At 37.4% G+C, this 25,458-nt stretch overlaps 1 protein-coding gene across 3 annotated transcripts in view; it reads right to left on the reverse strand.

The window, feature by feature from the left end:
• Positions 1–25,458, reverse strand: part of DIS3L2 (DIS3 like 3'-5' exoribonuclease 2) — a 372,485-nt gene that overhangs the window by 338,358 nt on the left and 8,669 nt on the right. Inside the window, exon 1 of one of the 3 annotated variants that reach the window (XM_023510309.1) lies at positions 22,742–22,790. The exons of the other annotated variants lie outside the window; for them this stretch is intronic. The gene's annotated coding sequence lies outside the window, so the exon portion shown is untranslated. Of the gene's footprint in view, positions 1–22,741; positions 22,791–25,458 lie in introns of those variants that run through there. 3 annotated transcript variants of the gene reach the window in all.

The raw sequence follows: 25,458 nt of genomic DNA on the forward strand, positions 1-25,458 counted from the left end.
AAAAAAAAAAAAAAAAAATGTAGTCTCACTCCATTTTGAAATTTGTTTATGTTTGACTATTGACTATTAAGCTCACCTACCTTTTCCCCTTTGAACCCACATCTGGGCAAGCTGATAAGAAGTTCACATGTGCTCCCACCTGTGGCCCCAGTAGGAAATTCAAATTTTACAAATCCTCAGCCCACACATGAAAATGTTTCCCTAGTGCCCAAACCATTGTAAAAGCATAGTCCATTTCCTCCATTTCACTCAAGTCAAGCCAGACCCAAACCTACTTGTTAAGCCTACCATCCCCAAAAGTCTCTTAGATGAGTAATAAATTTTCTCTCTTGGCACGTGGAGTGCTTTCAGCATAGACATCCTACCTGTTAACTGGGAGATAGTCTATTCTACTTCCATACAGCAACCACAGAACAGGAATGAAAGATGGGACATCTTTACAAACCTTACAGAAATTAAAAGGAGTGTAAGGAAATACAGTGACCAACTCCATGCCAATTAAACAACTTAGATGAAATGGACAAATTCATAGAAAGTCACAAATTACTAAAACTGACTCAAGAAGAAATAGAATGCTTGACTAGACATACAAGTACACAAATTGAATTACTAGTGTAAAATTTTCCAAAAGAAAAGCACAGGTCTGAATCGCTTCACTGGTGAATTCTACAAAATATTGAAAGAAAAAATAATCCACTCCCTTAAAATTCTTCCAGCAAATAAAGGGAACTCATTCTCTGATGACAATATTCACCTGCTACCAAAGTCTGAGAAAGGCACCACAAGAAAAATTAAAAAACAAAAAACAAAAAAATTAAAACTTTTTAAAATATATAAGCTAATTCAAATTGTTTTAAAATTTCTTCTTGGATCAGTTTTATTAAGTTGTATTTTATAGGAATTTGTCGATATCATCAAAACCTTAATGGTAAGGTTTTGGTAATGGTAAGGCAGAATGTTTTTCAACATCCTCTTAGGTTTTCTTAATACTTATAATAGTGCTGTCCATTTTGCAATTATGGAGATTTTCTAAATCTGTGTTGTCCATTAGGGTAGCCACTAGCCATGTTTTTTGAGCAAATTAAAAAGTAGATAGTACAAATGAAAAACTGTCAAGTTTAAAATGTTTGTACTTCATCTTTATCCACACAAGATAATTTCTCAGATTTTAGAATCCTAGACTATCAGTTATTTTCTTTCAATATTTTGAAGATATCATTCTATCATTTTGTGGTGTCTACTATTTCACTGAGAAGTCAGTCATTATTCTAATTGTTGATTTTTTGAAAGTAGACTATTCCCTTTCCCCTCTCTCCAACCCTGGCAGCTTTTGAAATTTTTCTCTCCATCTTTGTTTTTCTACACATTTACTACATTATACTAAGTATGGATTCTTTTTTATCCTGCTATGTGTTAACCAGGTTTCTTAAATCTGTTGCTTCATAACTTTCTCAGTTTTAGAAAGTTTTCGGCCATTCTTTTTTTCAAATATCATCTCTGCCCCATTCTCTCTCAACCCTTTGTCAGGGATTCCAATTACATACTTTTGATCCCCTCAATCTCTTCAATATTTTCCATCTTTTTTTCTCTGAATTTTTCCACTTCGGCTCTATTTAATCTTCTGTTAACCCTATCAAGTTCCTAATTCCAGTTATAATGTTTCCAAGTCTAGAATTTTCATTTTATTTTTCTTTGTTTCAAGTTCTCTGCTGAAAATGCTAAATCTTGACTTTTATCTCTTTGAAGAAGGTAAGCAAAACTATATTTAAGGCTGCTACTGAAAACTACAATATCAGAAGCCTCATGGATCTAACACTATCTTCTGCTGCTTCTACTTGATTTTGTTCATGTTATTTGATCTGCTGTGCCAGACTTTTTTATTATGAACTGGACATTATATTTGCAAAATTTTTGAAGTTACAATCTGAGGTCCAGAATAATGTTATCATTCTCCAAATAGGATTTCCATTGTTTCTGCCAAGCACCTGAGGCAAAGATAATAAACTACTCAATCTTTTTTCAGGATTTAAAAGTAAGTATTCAAAGTATAACAAAGTAGAGTTCACTACTAACAGAGTAGTACTCACTGTGAGGGCCTATCTATATCCAACCCACCCCTAGTTCTAGGCTGTGACCCTAGAAGGGTATCAATCCCAAAAACAAGTGATTCATAAAGATCACATATACCCCACATAAGTAGGGCCTGAATTCTAATCCCTATCCCTCTAGCCCTAAAAGGCTATCAAATGTACTGCCCAGTTTTTCAGCTGATCCCTCCAAAAACCAGCAAATATCTACTGGACAAGACAGTCCCTAATACTAGCCTTTTCTCCCTAAGCTTTTATTCTCTCCTAGATATTGACTCTTTTATAACCTCTCAGATACCTTCAAGCAGATTTTTTTGAAGGGGACAGATGTGTTTGGTTAGCTTTTCTAGCCGTTGTCCGAAAGAAGATTGGTTTCCAACCATATTTTATGCCATAACTGAATAGAAATGCCAGCCTCACTTGTAACTCTCTCACTCTTAGTGAATTCCTTAAATTCCCAACTCTTTTCTATACAGACTCACTCTTTTCCCTGCCAAAACTTCTCCATATCTGCACCAACTTCTCTGTTCTTCCTGTTTTAGAGGTGGGAATGTCCCTACATATTCATAACCTAACCTCAATATGCGTTCTTCATCCTATTTTTGCCTACTCTAGAACTTTATCCAGCCCATTATTCTTTCCATAGGTGCATTCCCAACTGCCAGCCTGCAATCGGACTAAGGGCCTGGCCCTTCTGCCCATGTCAAGCTACCAGTTACCTTTCCATTTCTGTCATTCTCTCATTCCTATCAAAGTTCAAAAATACAGCCTAGACTCACAAGCTCTCTTTCCTGCATTATATACTCTTTAGTCTTTTTAGACTATTACTTTTGTTAAGCTTACAGTATTCCTAGAGAGGAAAATCTACATTACTTAAATAATGGCATACTCTCAGTTTGTTTGATTTTTGTGCAGGCTACCATTGACCAGCCCTGTGGAAAAGCCGGAGTACAAACTCTTCATCCTTGCCTTCAAGTGCACCACAGTCTCCTGTTCTCTCTCTCTTTAATTCTCAGATTTCCTTGCTGATTCTTCTTCTTTCACTTACCTCTTAAGTTTCTACCATTTGTAAGATTCTATTCTTAAGCTTCATCTCACCTCTCTAAAAGATAAAGTTTTAAAACTATAACTCCAGCCCTGCTCTCTGAAGTTTTTCTTAACTTTCCAGCATCCTGCTGACACTGTAAAACTACTATAAGAAAACACAAGTGTAAAACTCCATGACCCTGGTCTGGGCAAAGATTTTTTTTTTTTTTTTTTTTTTGAGAAACAGTCTCATTTTGTCTCCCTCAGTAGAGTGCCATAGCATCACAGCTCACAGCAACCTCCAACTCTTGGACTTAGGTGATTCTCTTCCCTCAGCCTCTCAAGTAGCTGGGACTACAGGCGCCCACCACAACGCCTGGCTATTTTTTTGTTGCAGTTTCGCTGGGGCCAGGCTCAAACCCACCACCCTCAGTATAGGGAGCCGGTGCCCTACTCACTGAGCCACAGGCACTACCTGATTTTCTTTTTTAATATGAGCCCAATAGCACAACAAAAGACACCAAGCTAAGAAGATTCTGCAAAGCAAAAGAAACAACAGAGTAAAGAGAATGGGAAAATATATTTGCAAACCACACATAAAGAGTTAATACCAAAATACACAAGGAACTCAAATAACAGCAAAAAAACAAACATGCCAATTTAAAAATGGATACAGAATCTGGCTAGATATTTCTCGAAAAAAGATATACAAATGGCCAATAAGTCATGAAAAAATACTCAACATCATTAATCGTTAGGGAAATGCAAATTAAAACTACTACTAGGTGTGAGATATTACCTCACACCTGTTAAAACTGTTACTACCAAAAAGACAAAAGCTAACAAGTATTGGCAAGGACATGAAACTTTATACACTGTATACTATACACTAGTTAATGTGGAAATGTTAACTAGTACAGCCATTATGACAAACAGTATGGAGGTTTCTCAAAAAATTAAAACTAAAATTACTCTGTAATCCAGCAATTCCATTTCTGGGCATGTATTGAAAGGAAATGAAGTCAATTTGCTGAAGAGACATTTGCACACCCATGTTCACTGCAGCATTATTCACAATAGCCAAGATATGGAATCAACCTAAGTGTCCATCAAGGATCAAAGAAAAAAAAACAAAAATTCAGCATATATACACAATGGAATATCATGAGTTATAAGGAAAAGAAAGGAAATCCTGTCATTTGTGGCAACATGGATGAACCTGAAGGGCATTATGCTTAGTAAAATAAGCCAGGCACAGAAAGACAAATGCCATGTGATCTCACTTACACGTGGAGTGTAAAAAAGTAGAACTCATAGGGGTGGCACCTGGGGCTCAAGGAGTAGGGTGCCAGCCCCATATACCAGAGGTGGTGGGTTCAAACTCGGCCCCCGCCAAAAACTGCAAAAAAAAAAAAAGTTTAACTCATAGGAACAGAAAGCAAAATGGTAGTTACCAGAGGTGCGGTAGGGAGATGTTTATCATACTAAGACACAAATTTTCAGTTAGACAGGAAAAATAAATTCAAGAGATCTATCGTACATGTTTCCATTACATGGTTCCTTTTTTTAAATACAAATACAACTTTTTATTTTCAAAACAGCTAAGAACATACATTCCTTAATATTAGAAATTACTGTTATAGTCAACCTCACATCCATGGGTTCCATATCCATGGATTCAACTAACTGTAGTTCAAAAAAAAAATTTTTTTTAATGGATAGCTGCATCTATACTAAATATGTACAAGCTCTTTTTCTCATTATTTCCTAAAAAAAACACAGCATAACTATTTATATAGCCAATTACATTGCGTTAGGTAATATAAGTAACTTAGAGCCGATTTAAGTATATGGCAGGATCTGCACAAGGTTATATGGAAATATTTCACCATTTTTATACAAGGATCTTTAGCATCCTTGGATTTTAGTACCCACAGGATTCCCAGAACCAATCCCCATGGATACCAAGGAAATAACTGTACCAGAAATTGTTTAAAAGAGTATATATTAATGTTTGTTTGTTTGTTTGAGGCAGAGTCTCACTATGTTGCCCTGGGTAGAGTGCCGTGGTGTCATAGCTCATAGAAACCTCAAACCCTTGGGCTTAAGCAATTCTCTTGTCTCAGCCTCCCCCGTAGCTGGGACTACAGGCACCCGCCACAACGCCTGGTTATTATTTTTCTTGTTGTTGTTGTTGTCATTGTTGTTTAGCTGGCCCGGGCCAGGTCAAACCCGCCAGCTTGGATGTATGTGGCCAGCACCCTACTCACTGAGCTATTTTAATGTTCTTACCACACAAAATAAGTATGCGAGGTAATGAATATGTTAAGTAGCTTGAGTTAGTCATTCCACAATGTGTGTGTGTATACACACTCTGTATTTCATAAATATATAGAATCTGTACTTGTCAATTAAAAATAAATAAATAAATCACAACGCACTGAAGGGTAGCAGGGAAAGGAAGAATAAGATGTCACACTAACCCAAGTAACTTTTCAGCACAGTATTTAACCAAACCCTAAAGGTAAAGACAAAAAAGAAATGTAAATAAAGATTAAACTCCAGTTAGTAGGTTTGCTTTTCACAGAAGTATGAGTCAGCAACTCCAAAAACAATTTTGTATACATTTTGGGACTTAACCAATACGTAAATACTTGTAGGTAATGGGAAAAGGATTAACAAACTATGGCCCATGGGACATATCTTGTCAGCCACCTGTTTTTGTAAATAAACTTTTACTATAACAGCCAGCCTCATTAGTTTACAAACTATCTACGGCTGCTTTCATGATGTAGGAGCAGAGTTAAGTAGTTTCAACAGAGATTGTATGGTCAGCAAAGCTGAAAATATTTACTATCTGTCCACTTACAAAAAACTTTCCCAAGCCCTGACCTAGAGTGTCTGTAAGAATACCTCAAAAAATGATGAAGACATGTCAAAAGTTCATAGGACCCAACTGAAAAAGCTCCTATTGGCCAAATATATGACAATTTAAGTATCAAAAAAATTTAATCCCCAATAAATTATATCCCACTAAAGTAAACTAAGAATTCAAGAGTTCACACTGATAAAAAGACAAAAAAAATTAATAAATAAGAGAAAGAGGGAAGCTCTATTTTACAGCAAAATCCTAACTGATAAATAGAAAAACAATGGAATGAGAAAATTGCCATTGGCAATCATCATCATACTAATTAATTCATATTCATCAATGGATACTAAAACTAATGGGGGAAAGTTTGAGGAGTAGCAGAATATTAGTCTCAAAGTATCCTCAAAAATATTTAGTAAACACAAACAGGAAATCATATTTTGACAGTGGAGAAATCTGGCAGACCACCTTAACTGTGATCAAAGTAAACACATACAATGAGATAAATCAACCTCATATGCCTCCTGACATCATGTACTAAGAAAAACATGTCACTTTCATAAAACATCAGTGCTATCCTTTCAATGTTCCCTCCAAAATTCATTTGAAATTTCATTGTTATGATAGTATTAAGTAAAACCATCAAGAGGTGACCATTAAGAGCCATTTCTCTCATGGATGAATTCACATTGTTATCATAGGAATGAGTTACTGACAAAATGCAACTTTGGCCCTCTCTGCTCTCTTGCTCTGTGGCTCTCTCACTGTTTGTTACAACAGAGATTTCACTATGAGATGATGCAACAAGAAGGTTCTCACCAGATGCTGGGCTCCTTATATTGGACTTGCCAGCCGCCAAGACAGTGAGAAATAAATTTCTTTATAAATTACCCAGTCTATGGTATTCTGTTGTAGCAACAGAAAATGGACTAAGGAAATCAGTCAAATCCAAACTGAGGGACTTGCTATAGAACTGGCCCTGTTATATAAATGGCCTATAATCTTCTAAAATGTTTAAGTCAGTCAGGCATGGTGGCTCACAACTATAATCACAGCACTTTGGGAGGGGCAGGAAGATTGCTTGAGGCCATGAGTTTGAAAGCAGCCTAAGCAAGAGTGAAACTCCATCTCTACAAAATATAAGAAAAATTATCCAGGCATAGCAGTATGCCCCTGAAGTCCCAGCTACTCAGGAGGCTGAGGCGGAAAGATCACATTGAGCCCAGGAGTTTGAAACAGGAGTAAGCTATGATCATGCCACTGCACTCCAGCCTGAGCAATAGAACAAGACCCTGTCTCAAAAAAAAAGTTAAAGTTAGGAAAGGACAAACCATTTCCAGATTTAAAAAAGCTAAAGACACGTGTCAACTCTGTAATTTGTGATCTAGAATTTTCTTTTCACATAAAGGACATGACTGGGGAATCTGGAAAAGATCCATAAATTAATAGTGTATTAGTGTTAATTCCCTGATTTTGATAATCATACAATGTTTATAAAAGAGGATGGCTTTGTTTTGAGTATCTGCACCTATTACTCTTAAATAGCTCAAAAGAAAAAAGAGAAGGCAAGTGGTAAAGAATATTAAAGCAAATGTGGCAAAATGTTAACACTGTGTAATCTCATGAAAAATACAAAGTAAATCTTTGACCATTCTTACATCTTTTCTGTAGATTTGAAATTATACATTTTCAAAAAGAATCCTAGTTTTTACTTATACAATCCTATCTGTTTTATTGAATTGCATTTTTTCTTATGCTAAAGAATATTTCCACCTGTAGTCCCAGCTAATTGGGAGGCTGAGGCAAGAGAATCGCTTAAGCCCACGAGTTGGAGGTTGTTGTGATCTGTGACACCATGGCACTCTACCCAGGGTGACATAGTGAGACTCTGTCTCAAAAAAAAAAAAGAATATTTCCAATAACTGACAATGTGACAATTTTAACACACCCCCAACATGGAATACAAATGACACATTAAATAAGAGAAGTTCAAATAATCAATTAAAGGCTATGTGGCCTATAATACCACTCCCTCCTGCTTTATATGAGCCAATGCAGATTTATTAGCTGCAAGCTCAAATAAAGTGATCTCAAATGAGAGTTATGTCAGTAAAAATATTGCTTCTTAACAGGTCAGAAATGACTTTACTCACTTATATTTTACAAAATATTTTGAGGATTTAAAAGATTAAATGTCCTAAAAGGGACAACAGCCCAGCACTTTTTTGCAAACACAGCTGTTGGTTAAAGCTCTTGAGAAAAGAAAAGCTCTGGAATAGAGATCAGTTGTAAGAAAGTTATAATAGTTATAAAATGTTAAGCAAATTTTGGAAACTTTTTGTTATTAATCTCCCTAATAACTGACTTGTTTCTAAACATCTGCTTCATTACTGCAGGCTAACCCCTCTTTGGGTCCTGGGCATAGGGCAAGAGACACAATCAGCAAGGTCCCTACTCTCATGGCACTTACAATCTACGGGGAGGAGACAGCAAAGTACACGATCTCAGTGAAAAGACGGGCAGCGGAGACACAGCAATGAAACGGTCACCAGTAGGATGGGGAAAAGAGGATACTACTTTAGATTCAGTGATTAGGAAAAGCTCCTATTAAGGTAGTAAGAGTGGAGCTAAGGCTGCCACTTAGCAGTGTGAGGGTCTCAGAGCAGAGTCTTCTAGACAGAGGGCATGACAAGTATAAGGACGAAAAGGTCAATAATCTCAGTACGTTCAAAGAACAATAAAAAACAAAAGAAAGAAAGAAAAGCTTCAATATTCTATGTGTAGTGGATTATAGCAAAGAATAATCAATTTTGTATTAGGTGTGGAAAGAACATGTGACTGTGTGAAACTGTTCATACTGCATAGTGAGATACATACATGTACTTAAATGCCAGGGATTTCTTGAAAATATTTCAGCAAAGGAAAGATTAAAAGATAAATAAGGCATATGTGTAAAAATTATCAAATCTAGGTGATGGAGTCACACTATTCTCTCTACTTTTGTATGTTTGAAATTTTTCATAAGTCTTAAGAAACTCTACATAACAGAAGCTCCATATTAAAACTGCTAATATCTCGTACTTTCTTTCTCTTACTTTAATAGCTCAGCTCAGTTCTTACTTCTCCAGTTCTGTCTTCTGATGACCACACTTGAAAGATAAATAAAAGCTGTAAGAATGGGGATATACTGGATAGATCCCACCCTATATGGCTAAACCCAGTTTCTATGACAGAGCTAAGGCAAGGCTGGAACCTAGAAGGTATTAAAAGAAGAGAATATAAAATAAACAACTACATATTGACAAACAAGTCATTCTTCCTGAGAAAAATGTGAATTGCCTGTACTAAGGTCCATCCTCCCAAATCCACAGAGACTGCTCTGGCAAACACCTCCCAGTTGTGAAATCTCACTGTCAGTTTTCAGTCCTGATCTGACTTGACCTTGCTGTAGCACTTGACACAGTTGAACATTCCCTCCCTTCTTGAACCTCTCTACTTCTTTGGCAGATATGAAAGCAGTACTAAAAGATGCCTGTGCTTTAAGGACAAGTGTCACATCTACAGACCCTCCTCAGAGAGAACAAGCAACTTTTATCCCAGGTGACCAATTCTGAGAGAACCAGGACTGAGTTCTTCCTGAAACCCATCAATCTGTAATTTATAGGAAGGGTTGGAAATGGTGTGTTAGAAATTTCTGTTTCTCATAATATAGTAAAGTCAATATTCTAAAAAAAAAAAAAAAAAACCTTCTGATACCAAATTACTACAACTGCTGAACAAAATATTACCAACTTCTTTTAAAATGGACAGTTGAGCTCCAAGAAGGGAAAAAAAAATCCCTAGGAAGTAAAAGTCAACCAGGAGCTAAAAACCAGAAGCAAAAGCTGAGGCTACAGAGGCCCTAAGAGTAATTTCTGCTCTCATTATCAAGAGGTTTGTGATTAAAGGTACAGGAGGACAGGAGACAGGTCTTGACCATATGAAATGTAGAGAGGTGAAAGTAAGGCTTGAAGGGCAACAATCTCAGTGAAAAGATAGGCTAGAAAAAAAAAAAAATACAACTGCTGGTGAAGGGGAGGAAAAAATTGAGAAATGTCTCTGTTGGCTTGGCACCTGTAGGTCAGCAGCTAGGGCGCCAGCCACATACACTGGAGATGGTGAGGTTCGAACCCAGCCCAGGGCCTAAACAACAATGGCAACTGTAACAAAAAAATAGCCGGGCATTGTGGCGGGTGCCTGTAGTCCCAACTACTTGGGAGGCTGAGGCAAGAAAATCACTTAAGCGAGTGGTTCTCAACCTTCCTAATGCTGTGACCCTTTAATACAGTTCCTCATGTTGTGGTGACCCCCAACCATAATATTATTTTCGCATTGCTATTGGAACTCAGGAGTTTTCCTTGAAGATTCACAAGTTAGTCTAGTTAACTAACCCCAAGCATTGAAACCAATCTAAAGTGATCCTAAATTGGTAGTGTCCCAATCAAAAACTCTTCTATTTGCTTCTGAATATTCCCATAGTCAAAAGCCTGCAGAATGCTTATAAAACACATGAGGAATAAAGCCATCATGATTGAGAGTCAGAAAAAAACAACAAGATGTGGTACAAAATAATTTCAGATCTTAAAAATGGCAAACAGAATATTTTAAAACTATCATGTGTATTAATAATTTTTTAAACAAACACAAGTGAAATAAAGTTACTAAAAGACAAATCTTAAAAGAATGAAACAACTTGTAGACGTAAAAAGTAATTAATGTTGGTGAGTAACTTGATAGGTAACTGTACGAGTACAAGACTAGCTTGCTCCTCTTTTTTAAAAATTTTGCTAGATGGTTAAAAAAATATAATAATGTCTGATGTAGCTCTCAATGTACATAAACAAGGACCCTAGCACTCTGGGAGGCCAAGGCAGGTGGATTTCCCTGAGCTCACAGGTTTGAGATCAGCCTGAGCAAGAGAGACACCCCATCTCTAAAACTAGCCAGGCATTGTGGCAGGCCCCTGTAGTTCCAGCTTCTTGGGAGGCTGAGGCAAGAGAATCGCTTGAGCCCAAGAGCCTAAGGTTGCTGTGAACAATGATGCCATGACACTCTACGGGAATGACAAGGTAAAACTCCTTCTATCTTCCACCTGAACTGGTAAGATGTTGATACTAGTAGACTATGACATAGTTCACAGACATTAGTTCTCCCCAGACAAATCTATAAATTTGACATAATTTTTATCAAAGTTCCAAGATCTTTTGTACATATAGAAAATCTTATCTTAAAATTTATATGATAATCCAAAGAAACCAGAATAACTAAAATAATGAACCAAAAAAAGAATAAACTTGGCTCAGCACCTGTAGCACAGTGGTTATAGTGCCAGCCACATACACCAAGGGTGGCAGGTTCAAACCCAGCCCAGGTAGCTAAACAACTGCAACTGCAACAAAAAATAGCCAGGTGTTGTGGCAAGCACCTGTAGTCCAGCTACTTGGGAGGCTGAGACAAGAGAATTGCTTAAGCCCAAGAGTTGGAGGTTGCTGTGAGCTGTGATGCTACAGCACTCTACCGAGGGCAACATAGGGAGAGATTCTGTCTCAAAAAAAAAAAAAAAGAAAATCAGGCAGCACCTGTGGCTCAGTGAGTAGGGCACTGGCCCAATATACCGAGGGTGGTGGGTTCAAACCCAGCCCCAGCCAAACTGCAACAAAACAAAAATAGCTGGGCGTTGTGGCGGGTGCCTATGGCCCTAGCTACTAGGGAGGCTGAGGCAAGAGAATTGCCTAAGCCCAGGAATTGAAGGTTGCTGTGAGCTGTGATGCCACAGCACTCTACTGAGGGTGACAAAGTGAACCTGTCTCTAAAAAAGGGGGCGGGGGGGAGAATAAAGTTGGAAGAATAACAATACACAATTTTAAGCTACACAGCTATAGAAATCAAGAGTGTATTTTCAGTGGGACAGATACTTAGACCAACAGAACAGAGAGACCCCAGTAATAGCCCGATACAAATAAGCGAAACTGATTTCAGACAGAAATGCAAAAGGAGGGAGGAAAGATATCCTTTTTGACAAATGGCACTGGAACAATAGGCAAAAATTAAAACCTTTACCCAAGTCTCACACCTTATATAAAAATTAATTCAAAATAGATCTCAAATCTAATATAAAACATGAAACTTTTATTTTTTAGGAGACTTGAAGGTGTTTTTTGTTTTTTTGTTTAGAGACAGATTCTCACTTTGTCACCCTCAGTAGAGTGCTGTAGTGTCACACCTCACACCACAGCAACCTCCAGTTCTTGGGCTTAGGCGATTCTCTTGCCTCAGCCTCCCAAGTAGCTGGGACTACAGGCACCCATCACAATGCCCGGTTATTTTTTGTTAGTTGTCATTGTTGTTTAGCTGGCCCTGCCCAGTCTTGAACCCACCAGCCTTGGTGCATGTGGCTGGCACCATAACCACTGTGCTACAGGTGCAGAGCCAGTGTCGTTTTACTTTTAAGGTAATTGAAATTCAGAGTTAAGGGCCCAAGGCCATTGATTTGTGTTCTCAGTCACTCAATACTGTCTCCTATTTTCTTTGAGCTAGACCATCATTAACATGCGCTTTCACAGGGACCCATGACCATCAGCATCAGGAGGCTCAGCAGTAGAACTATGGAAATCCTAGGAGTTAGCCCCACACTAGGACTTAAAAAATGTTATGGGGGTGAATAGTGAAGGGTGTCCTAAGGGGCCATGGCCTGATTCTAGCTTCAGAAATACCCAAATTGGAAAGGGAGTTTTGGGGGTTTTTTTAGAGACAGTCTCACTTTATTGCCCTCAGTAGAATGCTGTGGTGTCACAGCTCACAGCATCTTCCAACTCCTGGGCTTAGGCGATTCTCTTGCCTCAGCCTCCCAAGCAGCTGGGACTATAGGTGCCCGTCACAACATCCAGCTATTTTTTTTGGTTGCAATTTGACCAGGGGCAGGTTTGAACCTGCCACACTCAGTATACGGGACCGGTGCCCTACTCACTGAACCACAGGTGCCGCCCAAAACATAAAACTTTTAAAAGAAAATATAAGAGAGAAGCTTTATGACCTACTATTAAGTGAAAAGTTCTTAGTAATAAAACAAAAAGCATAATCCATAAAGAACAAAAATGGATAAATTGAAATTTGTTTCATTTCTAGAACCTGGTCATTGACATGGCTGAAAAATTTAAGACATTCTTACTCAACATATTGACCATTAGAGCTCTTATAATATGGCAAAAAAAAAAAAAATAGAATCTGAATTCTCAGTTTTATCATTAAGTAGCTAAATATATGAGGAAGATGTGTTAGGTCTGAGCAGAAAGTGGCTAAGGGCAAAGAGTAGGAGCTGAATTTTAGCTAGGAACCAAATTATGGCTAGGAACTGTTTCCAAGTGGGACCATACACAGTAAGGAGTTCCCTTAACAAACCTAGGGCTCAATACCATCTAATTAGCATAGCATGGGTGGAGATTTATTAAGAGAAGTGAAATAAGACAAGCATTCATCAGACTCAGTAGCATGAAGGATACAGGGAGGCTTGTGAAAGCTGCTCTAGCAAAGCTATAAGGATAACAACTAAAGAGAAATAAGCTGAGGTGTGAATGGGCTGGGAGAGTATAGAGTAAGCAAGTTCAGTCAACTCTATAAAGTTTGGCCATGAAGAAGAAGAGGTGGAAGCAAAAGACAAAGTTTATATTTGTTGCTGTTGTTACTGTTTTTACGGAAGGAGAAGCACTGAAAGGAAAGAAGCACTAAGGAGGTGGAGCAAAGGACTGCAGGTGACTTTAACCACAGCAGGAGGAAAGGCCAGTCCTCCCCTCAGCATGTCCGGCACCCCTCAAGCTCCATGCAAATTCTCACAAGATTCACTTGCCCTCCACTCCAACCACTCCAACCAAACTCTTAAAATTTACCTATTTAAGAACAGCTCAAATTCCATATCCTTCCCCCTCCATGAGTCTCAACTAATTTCTCTAGCTCTTGGGATCCTTTCTCTGCAATCCCAATCATATCATGTTTTCCATGTGACCATCAAACCTTTGATAGCAGGTTCCACAGAATTCACACTGGGAAATGAACACTGTCATACTTAAACAGCTCCTATACCCCTCCCTCAATACAGTTTCTTTACTATACCAGAGTAAGGTAACACTTTCCCTTGTAAGGTCCTGAACAATTTCACCATTTAGCACATGAAGTATTAAAAGTCCTAGAATGTAAGTTCCAAGATTGTAGTGCCTTGTGTGTCTTGTTCACCACTGTACCCCCAGTGGCACACAGTGGGGTGGCACACAGTGGGCACCCATGAAATGTTTGCTGAATGAAGCCATTAAAATAGATGCTGTAGTACTCCTCAACAACCTAAATTACTGAGGAGCAGGTACCACATCTTATGCCTATTCCTAAACAGTACTCTACAAAGTAGACATCTAATAAAGGTTCTTAATAGAAGGATGATAATGATTATGGCCTAATGTCACATTGGGAGTTTAATGCACAGAGTTTGGCAATATACCTTGACTCTGATGAGAAAGACTGAAAAGCCTCTGTAATATTTTTCAACTCTAAATTTAAAAGACAGTAATAGTTGTCCTCTAAATATTAAATATTCTCCATATTCCAGAATTTAAGAAACCCTTAAAGATAATTATACTGTACTGTCTATTCTCTTGCTTCTGAAATTTTTCTTTTTTTTTTTTTTTCCTTAGAGACAAGGTCTTACTCTGTCACCCAGACTAGAGACTGGAGTCTGGAGTACAGTGGCATGATCACAGATCACAACTCACTGTAACCTCCAACTCCTGAGTTCAAACAATCCTCTTTCCTCAGGCTCCTGAGTAGCTAGGACTGACAGCTGTGCAGCACCACACCCAGTTAATTAAATTTTTTTCTTTTCTTTTTTTTTTTTTTTTTTTTAGAGAAGGAGGTGTCTCACATAGTGCTCAGGCTGGTTCCTCAAGGGATCTTCTGCTTTAGCCTCCCAAAGCAAAGGGATTATAGATATGAGCCAGCACACCCAGCCTCTATTTTAAGATTTATCTGAATGCTGGCATTTAACACTTTCATATCTTTGTAATTACAAGAGGACATGAAGGCATCCGCCTAATTAAGAAAGAATCATTTTAATGCCATTAAAGTACCAGAATTTTGGCTATAAATCATATAATAACAAATATAAGACTTGCAATGAAGAACCATATGAATCTAAAATTGAAAGAGATCACTCATCTCAAATATAAGCTTTGCTACAAAATAAGGCCCCAAAATGTTATGGGGTGGAAACTATTTTATTCCCCAACAAATAGCATCATTTCATGTGTGTACTTTGTACAGGATTGTATTATAAATTCAATCTCATGTTTCTCTCCCACATTTTATTACTATGATTAAAGTCATCTACAGAATTATTACATTGAAAAGAATAAGATTACTTTTTATGCTTTAAAGACTTTCATACCAATTAGCATTCTGAGCCCTCTGAATTTATTCTAATTTCTTTCTGAGAAAAATGTGCAGACTTTAGAGATAAATTCTAAACAGAGTACCAAATATCTCAAATACTTTCAGAAACAAGGAGAAATCTGTCTGTATCCAGCCAGTGGAATAAGGAACATACAAAGAAATTGAAAAGAATAGAGACTAAAAACAAACCAAAAAAAACCTTATCTTTTTAAAAAAAATCAGAATCTAAAAAAGCATAGGAAGGTACTTGTGTCAAAATTCATCCACAGTTCCAAACAGCAAGACACACGCAAAAAAAAAATATATATATATATTATAATGAAGGACATGGGAAGATTTTTTAATCTCTTTTTAAAAACTACCAGTTGGGCCAGGCATGGTGGCTCACAGCTGTAATCCTAGCACTCTGGGAGGCTAAGGTGGGAGGATCCCTCAAGCTCAGGCGTTCCAGACCAACCAAGAAAGAGTGAGACCCCTACTCCATTAAAAATAGAAAAAAAAGTGGCCATTTGTTATGGCACGTGCCTATGGTCCCAGCTACCTGGGAGACTAAACCCAAGAGATGGAGGGTGTGGTGAGCTAGGCTGATGCCACAGCACCCTATCCTTGGACACAGTGAGATGATGTCAAAAATATATAAAAATAGGTCTCTGTCACCTTTTCTCCTTCATGAGAGGGACCCATTTCCAACTCTCTTTGGAAGTATTCTAAACTTTCTCTTTGTTCTTCCTACATTAAATTTGTTACCCTAAAAAAAATAAATAAATAAAATAATAAAAATAAATAAAACTGCCAATTACAGGCCATAATAGTAAAACATTCTATTTAACAAATAATTCAACAACTATTATCACTTAGGGCCTTTAGCTACATAGATAAATTTTATGGAACAAGATTACTACAGGCACAATCCAAATTTCATGCTGTGATACAGAAGCAGCTATTTAATAATAAGGCTGAAAAATAACTCATCCACCATCTATATGCATAATTTCAATGATATCAAAGCCCTCATATCTCTATATACACTAATCTCAAAAATAATGAGACAAAGAAAAAACATTGCAAAGCTTATCCACATGGCCATTTTCACCATGGCAATTTGGAAAAATATGTGACTTTTAGAACCTATAATCAACGGAACAAAATGACTAAAATGTACAAGAATTGAAAGTAGTTTTCCCTAGGTTCATATCATTTCAAATAAAAAGTCAGTGTTCATTAAAATTTTCATTTTATAAAGGAGATTAATAACAACCTGGCTTCGGTGTTATTTTTTTTAAATGTCAGTTATATCATTATTTTATTTTTGAAAAAGTGTTATAACAACGTCTACTACTCTCAAGAATGCAGCTGCAAATATCTGGAATTTACCACCTACAGACTTTCAGCCCTAAACAAGGTAAGGCCTTACTAAGAACCCTTTCTGTGCCTGCAACACAAGGTCCACATCATGTCTTAGAAACACTCTCAGAGGAAGACAGGCAGTCACAAGCAGTTGTAGTGTACCCTCAGAGTCACAGAGAAGATTCTAGTATTATTCAAGTATTTGTGTCCTGAGGAATGTAGGACACAAATTTCCAAATAGCAAAATGACTAAGGTTCTAAATCTAGACCACAGATAGAAAGAAAGGGAAAGTTTAGTAACCCCCTACATCAACCTGCTGATTTTGGATCTGGTATCAGCTAAGTGCCCTATACTAGTGGGCCTGGGAGAGACTCCACAGAGACAGCCCTAAAGCTAGTCTTCTGTCTGTGTGGATGAGTGATGCTCCCCATTCACATCCTTCAATTGCAAGAGTTTGAAAGATAGTAACTCTAGGTTTGGAGCTTTCCAAAATTCTAGATTTCCCAAATAAAAACTACTATTACTTTATGAGGGCCATCAGCATGAATTTTTAATAGTTAACAATCTCAGCTATATGGCATAAAAATAGGGCAATCCAAGAAAAATAACCAAAATAATTCAATAATTCTTCTTTCCACTGTTTCCAAGATAAATCAGTCATTCCCCAATCCCTACCTCTTCCTTGTCCCACCCAGTGCAAAAAAAAAGAAAAAACACAAAATTAAAAAATAAAAAAGAGAAGTCAAAACAGTACCACTGGAATGCTGCTTCTCAGAGAGACAAAACAAACCTGAGGTCTACATACCCCTGGGACATAAGCTAGGCCTCCACTGCCAATACAGAGCTTGGATTTCCGGTGTTTATGCATGCCTTCAGAGCAGAAGGTCAGAGTGCAAGACCTCGGCTCCATGGCAAAGTTCAGAATTTTAGGGTTATGTTAAACCTTCAGGTCATAAATGCTCAACTGGTCATTTATGAGGAAGGTACTTCCTAGATCTTGCTACCTCGAGATGAACATCAAATAGACATTCTATATTCACACAGAGCCTTTGTGCATATTTCATTAACTCAGATGTCAGGAAATCCAATGTTATGATTCCCACAGAAACTGTAATCTTGGCAAAACAGTACACACGTATTTTGTATTACTTCAGATGGCAATGACCTTTAAAAAAAAAAAACTTAGAATAAAGTACATTTTAATCTCCACATCTTATTGCAAAGAAAAACTCCTTGACAAATGAAAGGTTAGAAAACTGCCTTCCCCTAGGATAGTGGAGCCCTTCTTTGAGACAATTAACAAAGACTGGGACAATTCCTGAAGAATGTCCTAGAAGGAACCATCCTTACCTGGCCTGAAGGACATGAACCAGATAACAAGAGCACCTCTAAACTCTCATTTCTAATATGCAAGCCACCCAGCTGCTTGATGTTTAAGACTTCATTTCAAATATTTAATACTTCTAAAAAGTATCATAAATGCTAAAGATGCAAAATAGGCTTAATTTTAGCTTCAACATGAAGCAACAGATCAAATATTTGAAGTCACCACAAAACACATTATCTACTATAAAACAAACTAAATAATACTTGTTTATGTCAGCTAATACAGAAAATGGTTTTCCTGGTTCTTAGTTCAAGGTTAAAACACCAGTTTCTGAAAGGCCAAGTACTACTGCAATAGGCCAAAAGATTTGGAAGACAGCAGGGCTCAGTGGTTAAGAGCCTTCTGGAGTCAAAAGATTCAGACTTAGAGCCACATTCTACCACTTTAGAACTATGACTTTAGGCAAGTTACCTATCTCTCTGTGCCTCCCACTATATTAACAGAAGTAAAACCAAAGACTATATGACCTTCTCAATAGATGCAGAAAAAGCATTCGATAAAATCCAGCATCCTTTTCTAATTAGAACACTGAAGAGTACAGACATAGGTGGCACATTTCTTAAACTGATCAAAGCTATCTGTAACGAACCCACAGTTAATATTTTACTGAATGGAGTAAAACTGAAAGCTTTTCTCCTAGAACTGGAACCAGACAAGGTTGTCCTCTATCACCATTACTATTCAACATAGTGCTGGAAGTTCTAGCCAATACAATTACAATTAGTTCTAGCCAAGACAAGGAAATAAAGGGCATCCAAATGGGAGCAGAGGAGGTCAAACTCTCACTCTTTGCTGACAATATGATTGTATACTTAGAGAACCGCAAAGACTCAACCACAAGACTCTTGGAAGTCATCAAAAAATACAGTAATGTCTCAGGATATAAAATCAATGTCTACAAGTCAGTAGCCTTTGTATACGGCAGTAACAGTCAAGATGAGAGGCTAACTAAGGACATAACTCCCTTCCCCATAGCTTCAAAGAAAATGAAAGACCTAGGAATATACCTAACAAAAGAGGTGAAGAACCTCTATAAAGAAAATTATGAAATCCTAAGAAAAGAAATAGCCGAGGATATTAACAAATGGAAGAACATACCATGCTTATGGCTGGGAATAATCAACATTGTTAAAATGTCTATACTTCCCAAAGCAATTCATCGATTCAATGTCATCCCTATTAAAATACCAACATCATACTTTCAAGACTTGGAAAAAATGATTCTGCATTTTGTATGGAACCAGGAAAAAACCCGTATAACTAAGGCAGTTCTTAGTAATAAAAACAAAACCAGGGGCATAAACATACCAGATTTTAGGCTGTACTACAAAGCCATAGTGGTCAAGACAGCATGGTACTAGCACAAAAATGGAAACATAGACATTTGGAATCGAATAGAAAACTCGGAAATGAAACTAACATCTTACAACCACCTAATCTTCGATAAACCAAACAAGAACATACCTTGGGGGAAAGACTCCCTATTCAATAAATGGTGCTAGGAGAATTGGATATCCACATGTAAAAGAGTGAAACTGGACCCACATCTTTCTCTACTCACAAAAATTGATTCAAAATGGATAAAGGCATGAAATAATAAAAATCCTCAAAGAAAGCATAGGAAAAACACTGGAAAATATTGGCCTAGGGAAAGACTTCATGAAGACAACTTCAGTGGCAATTGCAACAACAACAAAAATAAACAAATGGGACTCAAGTTTCTGTACAGCAAAGGAGACAACAACCAAAGCAAACACAATCTACACAATAGGAAAGGATATTTGCATATTTTGAATCAGACAAAAGCTTGATAACTACGATCTATAGAGAACTCAAATTAATCTGCATGAAAAAAACCAACAATTCCATCTATCAATGGGCAAGAGACATGAATAGAACCTTCTCTAAAGAAGACAGACGAATGGATAACAAACATATGAAAAAATGCTCATCATCCTAAGATACCATCTAACCCCAGTGAGAATGGCCCAGATCACAAAATTATCAAAACTGCAGATGCTGGTATGGATGTGGAGAGAAGGGAACACTTTTACACTGCTGGTGAGACTGCAAACTAATATAACCTTTTTGGAAGGAAGTATGGAGAACCCTCAAAGAACTCAAGCTAGACTTCCCATTTGATCCTGCAATCCCATTAATGGGTATCTACCCAGAAGGAAAAAATCCTTTTATCATAAGGACACTTGTGCTAGACTGTTTATTGCAGCTCAATTTACAATCACCAAAAATGTGGAAACAGCCTAAATGTCCACCAACCCAGGAATGGATTAACAAGCTGTATGTAGTATACATACACCACGGAATACTATTCAGTCATTTAAAAAAATGGAGACTTTACAGTCTTTTTATTAACCTGGATGGAAATGAAACACATTATTCTTAGTAAAGCACCAAAAGAATGGAGAAGCATGAATCCTATGTACTCACTTTTGATATGATGACAATTAATGACATGGTGGGGGAAGGGGAGAGCAGAGAGAGAAAGAAGGAGGGGGGGTGGGGGAAAGGAAGAGCAGAGAGACGGAAGGAGCAAGGGAAGTGGGGTCTTGGTGTGTGCCACACCTTTGGGGGGCAAGACACGATTGTAAAAGGGAGTTTATCTAACAAACACAATCAGGGTAACCTGGTTTCTTGCACCTTCAATGAATCCCCAACAATAAAAATAAATAAATAAATATTTTTAAAAAATGTAATGGCTCAGCAAGAAACCATCTCTTTAGTTGGCTTTGCCTCTCAATGTGGGACAATTGAAACCTCCATTCAGACATAAGATTTTTCCAACTGTAATTCTCTTTAGAAACAGAATAACTGGGGATTCTCACTTTAAGGAACATAATTCAGTAATGTTTGATGTTTTGTTCCATAGAAGAGTATGAGTTACTTTTGTAATCAAGCAATACATACACATATGCGTGTATACACAAAGTTGTCACCTTAAAATTGGAATTTTAAGGAATTGTGTCACCTTAAAAATTGATATGTTGAAGCCCTAAACCCAAAATACCTCAGAATCTGACCTAATTTGGAAATAGGGTTATTGTAAATGTACTTAATTAAAATGAAGTCATACTGGAGTAGGTTGGGCCCTAATCCAATATAACCAGTACCCTTACAAAAAGAGGAAATTTGAGAACTGATAAGTACACAGAACACAATGTAAAGATGAAAGCAGAGAATGAGATGATGCTTCTACAAGACAAAGAATGCCAAAGATTGCCAGCAACCACCAGAAGCTAGGAAAGAGATACGCAACAAATTCTCCTTCACAGGCTTCAGACGGAATCAATCCTGAGGACATCTTGATCTCAGAGTTCCAGCCTTCAGAACCATGAGGAAATAAATTTCCACTGTTTATGCCATTCAGTTTGTGATACTTTGTTATGGCAGCCCCAGCAAATTATATACCACTATGACCAGACTGATGAGATCCAGTGAAAATTCCTCTCCAATAATCTCAAACAACTTTTCCAAGAAAGGCAGGAGAGTACCAAATATACAGAGTGAAAAATCTAGAAGAGGGGCTGATTAATAAAAATGAACTGAAGTCTAAAGTCTCGAAAAAATACTTGTCTTTAAATTTCATTTTCAAATGAGTTTACCAGTGGTTATCATTAAAAGATGCTTGAATAAAAAGCCAAGAAACAAATACAAATTTATAAACATTTAGGTATGAGAGAGGGGATATTTCAAATCAGTGGGAAAAAAATGTCTCACTAAATGGGATTGGAACTATATACAGGAGAAAAGAAATGAATTAGAACCTTATTTACTTCAGACCAAACTTGACAGAATGAAGAAGTGACCATAAAATATTAAACCTTAAAAGAGATTGATAGATTTAATTGCAAAAAGTTAAAATCTATAAGTATTGAATACATACTATATCATAAACAAATGTAAAAGAAAATTATCTTGCTTCCCACATTAGGTAAACTATTCCAAAGCACAGAATAAAATGAAAAACTCATGAATGTGCTGTAAGTTAAGTATATTCTGGACTGCAAAGCCAAACAAGGAATACAAAGAACTCAAGCCAATCTCATTTATAAATACAGATGCAAAAATCCTAAATAAAATATTAATAAATTGATTCCCAGGATAGGGGAAGAGGAAGGGGGATGGATGTGCTCCTACATAAAAGATACAATGTTAGAGTGTATGGCACACCTCTTAGGGGCAGGACACAATTATAAGAGGGACTCTACCTAACAAATATAAACATTGTAACCTAATTCTTTGTATCCTCAAATTAACCTGAAACAATATTTTTTTAAAATTATATAAATAGACAAAATAAACAAATTGAATCCTCACAGTATATAGAAAGATTACATTCAAGCAAGTACCCATATTCTAAGTCCATTAACACAATTCATAATCCAGTACTACATGGTAGTAGGAGGAGGTGAACTTAAAGGATAGTAGGGGGTGGATAAAGATGGCGGACCAGAAGGACCATTCAGCTCAGCTCTCCTAGGAACAACTGGGGAAAAAGAGAGAATCCAGCCATACCTGGCATGGGACCTTACCTGCAGTCATAGCTCACGAAGCACAGCAAGGAGGTCGCGAGCTGTATACAGCATATGATCCGGAGTGATGGAAATCTGATGAATTAGGCAAGTGATTGCGATGGCTGGGATCAGCTGGCTGCCCACAGAGGTCCAGGACAGGAGGAAGCATTTCCAGAGTTTTCAATTGTTGGGGGGAACTGCCCTGAGTGGAAAGCTTGGAAGAGTGGGCAAACTTAATATATAGCAACCAGATCTGAATGCTAGTTGGAGTGGTTTTGATATAAGTTTGGTGGCTGCCAGGCAGCCATACTGAAATTTTGGCAGCCAGGGGGCTGCCATTGTGGGAAGGTCTGAGAAGGTCTTAGCAGGGGCCTAAAGCATGGCTGTCAAAATTCCGCCTGCCAGGATCAGGGCTCCACTCTTGAGACAGACTGAGGGACTCCCGCACCCCACAGGAACTGAAGTCAGGGAGTACTGTGAGACCTTTCCCTGAAGGATTTTTATGAATTTTAAGATCCCAACCTAGAAGAGTCTAAATGCTGAGGAAACAATCAGGCTATCACTGAAGGCAACTAAGTTTGGAATAAGGACCATAGAAGTTGCTGTCTATGCTGTCGCCTAAAAAAACTGCAACGCCACCTGGTGTCCTTGTAACATATTGCAACGTACTGTCATCAAGAGCAAGGTCCTCTGTTTGAAACAAAGGAGGCAGTGAGAAGCAAAAAACAAGGACAAGGAGGTAAACAAGAAGAAAAAACACATGAGGAGGAACAAACAGAAAAATTCAGGCAGCATGAAAAACCAAAACAGAGGAACTCCAACGGACCATGAGGCAGCAACTGCAGAAGACTCCACTTATAAAGAATTAATGGACCTGACAGAAAGGGAACTTAAAACATGAATGATTAAGACAATAACAGGAACGAATATGAAAAAATGGAAAGACAGAAAAACTCAGACAAAGATATGTAGAATATAGAAAGGGTATGGCAAAGTTTAAGGAAATGAAGGAGGCAATCAAGAAATGTAAAGATGCAATAGAAAGTATCAAAAATAGATTAGACCATGGAGAAGAAAGAACACAAGAGCTAGAGGATAAAGGTTTGAGTTAACCCAGGTAGTTAAAGATGCAGAAAAGGCACTTAGAGAACTACAAGACTCCATGAAGCATTCAAACATATGAATAATAGGGATTCCTGAAGGGGAAGAGATTGTCCCAAAGGAATGGAAGCCTTATTAGAGACCATCATAAATGAAAACTACCCAAGTTTTACTAAAGACCCAGACACACTCCTTTCAGATGGATATTGAACCCCAGGTCATCTCAACTCAAACAGAGCCTCTCCAAGACACATTATAATGAACTGTCCAAAGTCAAAATGAAAGAAAACAATTTTACAAGCAGCCAGGACTAAGGACCAACTGACCTACAGAGGCAGAGCCATTAGGATGACAGCAGACTTTTCAAATGAAACCTTCCAAGCCAGAAAAGCTTGGTCATCGCCTTCAGTATTCTTAAACAAAACAATTTTCAATTCTGTATCCTGCTAAACTAAGCTTCAATGTTGATGGAGAAATCAAATCTTTTGCAGATATACAAGCACTGAGGAAATCAGCCACAACAAAAACAGCTCTTATAAAACAGAAAATACTTATATCCATTCTCAACACTGACCACCACAATGGATCACCAACTAAACAAATACCCAAAAGCTAAAGGTCAAAACTTAGCTTCCACAATGGTGCAAAGGATAAAACTATAAAACAAACTTTCACAAAATAAGATAAACAGAACTCCACCATAGTTCTCAACTCTCTCAATAAATGTCAATGGACTGAATTCACCACTGAAGAGTGACAGGCTGACTGACTGGATAAAAAAGCACAAGCCATCCATTTGCTGTCTCCAGGAGAAACACCTAGACTTGAAGAACAAATCAAGACTCAGGGTTAAGGGATGGAAAACAGTATTTCAAGCAAATGGAAATCAGAAGAAAGGAGGGGTTGCAAACTTATTTTCAGATACAAGCAGATTTAAAGCAACTAAAGAAAGACAAAGGTAGACACTTTGTATTGGTCAAAGGAACAATAAAACAAGAAGACATTTCAATTTTAAATATTTATGCACCCAACTTAAATGTTCCCAGATTTATGAAACAGATCTTGATAGGTCTGAGCAATATGATATCCCATAACATCATAATATTTGGGGACTTTACCATCCCTCACAAAGATACAAAAGACTTAAATGTGATCCTAGAACAAATAGGATTAATAAACATATACAGGACACACCATCCCAAAGCTAAGGAATATACATTTTTCTCATCAGCCCAAGCTGATGGATGAGTACTCCAAAACTGACTACATCCTAGCATACAAATCAAATCTCAGGGACAATGAATGTTTTGTTTAGGGACAATGAGCGTTTTTTAAATTTAATTGTTCCTGTTTCTAATAGGTAAATATTTTTATAAGTAAGGAAGTGTCCAGCTCTTCTTTTATTGTTTTGGTTTTAGATGTTTGATATTATTGGTAATATATCTTATTTTCATTTCTTGTCTTTTTGTTGACTTTATTTTTTTTTATTGTTTGGGATTCATTAAGAGTACAAATAATTAGGTTACACTGATTGCATTTGTTCGATAAAGTCCCTGTTATAATTGTGTCCCACCCCCCACAAGACTCAACCACAAGACTCCTGGAAATTATCAAAAAATACAGCAATGTCAAAA

This window comes from Otolemur garnettii, unplaced genomic scaffold (genome assembly GCF_000181295.1).
Source record: "Otolemur garnettii isolate 467f Iridium unplaced genomic scaffold, OtoGar3 scaffold00013, whole genome shotgun sequence".
Lineage (NCBI taxonomy): Eukaryota > Metazoa > Chordata > Mammalia > Primates > Galagidae > Otolemur > Otolemur garnettii.